Source organism: Cupressus sempervirens, chromosome 8 (genome assembly GCF_028749045.1).
Source record: "Cupressus sempervirens isolate cs-2001-9-10 chromosome 8, ASM2874904v1, whole genome shotgun sequence".
In the NCBI taxonomy this organism is placed as follows: domain Eukaryota; kingdom Viridiplantae; phylum Streptophyta; class Pinopsida; order Cupressales; family Cupressaceae; genus Cupressus; species Cupressus sempervirens.
The window spans coordinates 176051027-176054075 of NC_143125.1; the positions used below are offsets into that span (position 1 = coordinate 176051027).

The window sequence follows — 3049 nt, forward strand, 5'->3', positions numbered from 1 at the left end:
ATGAGAAAATGCATTTCTATATTTTGTATGCCCCATTACCGCATGTCCCCATGTTGCTACTAAAGTCTCTTTTGTGCTTAATAATAAGCATAAAAGTGCCTCCATGCTGGTTTCTTAGGTTGGGGTCCCATGGAAGGGGGGCTTCCTATAAAATAGAGTGGAAGTTGCTTGATACTGTTTGGGGAATATTTTAAAGATAGTGGTCCCATGATTTATGCGCTCAAAATTTTACCTCGAAATTGAAGGAATGTATGCATTAAAAATAAACTAAAAATTTAAATTCCCTCTAAAACTACATTTGAACTAAAAATCTAAAATTTAGATTATTGACAAGTGGAAAGAAGCATTCCTAAGTTGGTGGGGCTATTTCCAACCCACCCTTTTTTCACTAGCTTCCTAAAAATAAAGGGCTTCTACTTTTTAGGAGATGTTTCTGAATAATCCCGTCACAAAATTATATTTTCCTCATGAGACCACCCACTTCCTAAAAAATAAAGCTTAAGCCGCTCTCATGGGACTACCAAAGATAAAATAGAAATTGTCCCTATTTTAATGGCGCAACCAATGCTTAAAAATGAAAAATTAGTTTGAAACTAAAGGAAGGGCTGAAATAAGAAAATAATCTTATTAGAAGAACCAACAAGAAATGACACTTGAGTCCACATATTGATTTCCCTCCTTTTTATTTGCTTTTTATATTTCCTCTAAATGTTATCTAAGAGAATCATTATTAATAATTTTGTTTAAAAATACTATTTGTGATGACCCCTATAAAATTAACTACAAAATTTGATGACCATGGAGCCACGAGTTGCACAAATTGCTCCTAAATTTTTTGACGAGCAGCTATTAGCCAAATTATGAGGATCTACCTTTAGCCCGCCCCTTGGGCACGCCCTCTCCTCTCTCCCAAATATATTTGAACGTGCACCAATGACAACTTCTTAATTCTGATAAATATTAGAGATATTCCCGCTAAACGCCTTAATGGCAGCTGTTTCCAATCTTTCCCACAAATCTGGGGAGAAGAAACGGACGCTTTATGTCCCTTCCAAATTAAAATTTTGAATTTTGCTGAAGCGGAACTTTTCTCAAGTAGAGAAAATTGTTTTTAAATGAGAACATGGATTTATAGGTACACTGTACATTGGGGCTTGGTCCTCTCCAGGAGCTAAAGTTCGTTTCTCTAATAAGCTAACCTGGCAAGGCCGCTGCAAGACCTTCGCTTCTGGAGATATCAAAAGGGTCCACACACCAGCATGAGGAAATATACGAAGTTTATAGGATTTGCTATCTGCTACTTGAAAATTTTATACTTCTAGTCTAGAAATCAAATTTTAGTGTGATGACACGATTTATGATTAGAACGGTTTGAAACTGACATTGTTTACTTTCCTTGAATTGATGATGTCTAGAAGAAACTGATCCGTTCTGTGAACCCTCGCTCTCTCTTCCCATCACCCAACTGAACGTCCTCCTCAGACAAGCCTCGTGACTTGCTTGCTCCATCCTAGCGGGGGCACAACATGCTCAGAAAAACTTCTTAGCATTGAGCTCGGCATCTTTGAACCGTTCCCCCATCTTTCCGATTTCGACCAGAGCCGTCCACCATCTACAGATCCGCCCGTCTTGGAACACGCTGGTGGCTCATTAGAACTGGACGCCGCCTGCGAATGATGACCCGCTACAAAGCTGCAGCTCCTGTACAATCCGGGCGTCAGCCCACGAGGCGTAGCGATGCACCACTCCCTCGCCTGCACCATCACCAACGAGTTACCGGTCTCCGGAACTTCGTTATTTCCGTTGTCGACAACGATACTGACCTGCTCGGGCATTGCCCGTGGCTCCGCGGTGGCTGCGGGAGCGCCGGAGTCCTCACCCGGCACAAGGCTTATCCGGCACACGGGGCACGTTGTGTGAGAGCAGAGCCACATATCGATGCACTCCGGGTGAAATGCGTGGCTACACTTTGGAAGCAACCGCACCATTTCCTCGTCAGCGAAGTCGCTCAAACAGACGGTGCACTCCGATCCCACTGGCTGAGATTTGAGCCCCTTCACTAAAGCGTAGCTGAACACCGGGAAACTCTCGGTGACCGTCCGCTCCAGGCCCTCGGTCGGTATGCCTCTAACATTATTATTGGCACCCGGTCGTCCGAAAGCTCTACTTCCCTCGCCGACACTCAAGCGGTTGCAGATGCAGACAGATAAAATCAAAATCAAGAAAATGAAGCCGAACAGCCCCACGACGAGGATCGCTAGTGCGGGATTGAAGTTGATGTCATTGTAATTCGCACCAGGAGTACCATTTGGTTTGTAATCGACAAAATTCACAACTTCAAATGACGGAGCAGAAGTCGGATCGGTGACAAAGAAAGGCTTTCCCTCGTCCGTGGCAGACGATGCGACAAAATTCTCTATTTTCCCCATAAACATTGGTCTGCTCTTCTTTATGAACAATTCCCAATCAAACCCAGTTCCTTTAAAAATGGACTCAATGGAATCAAATTGGGTTGCAGCTAAGTTGCATACAAACAAATTCTTAATGAATGAGTTTTACAACCGATCATCCGATACATGGTATTCATTTTCAATGTTTACTGATTGATTTCATAACTCCCTCTCCACATATTTTCGATCTTCAAGTACGAACTAAAATGCCTTCAACTTACAGTCGTGTTCAAGAAACGCCTTGTTGACTATAGCTTTCCTCCTTCTAGATGAATTACTTTTGTATGCTCCCGAGTGCCCAAATGAAACGTACCGTCTACTTTCTTTCACGAATTCACAATCAAGAAAACGTGGATTCTTCCAAAGTGGAAAAACCCCAAGTGAAATGGACATCGTAAGTTACAAGTTATGTCCAGATGAAAATTACTCAACATGTCATCTGTACAAATGATAAAGAAATATCTTGTCTTTAGTAAATAATAACTCGTGATCGACACGGATTTTTGATTTTGGGGATGGAAGCTTCCTAGCACTTGCTTACTTTGGAATTCAACGAAGAACACGTGGCCAACCAGGACCTGCATGTCGACACCATGTAA

At 42.3% G+C, this 3049-nt stretch overlaps 1 pseudogene; it reads right to left on the reverse strand.

Moving 5' to 3' along the window:
- Positions 1–941: 941 nt before the first annotated feature.
- Positions 942–2608, reverse strand: LOC149542126 (uncharacterized; annotated as a pseudogene).
- Between the last annotated feature and the right edge of the window lie 441 nt (positions 2609–3049).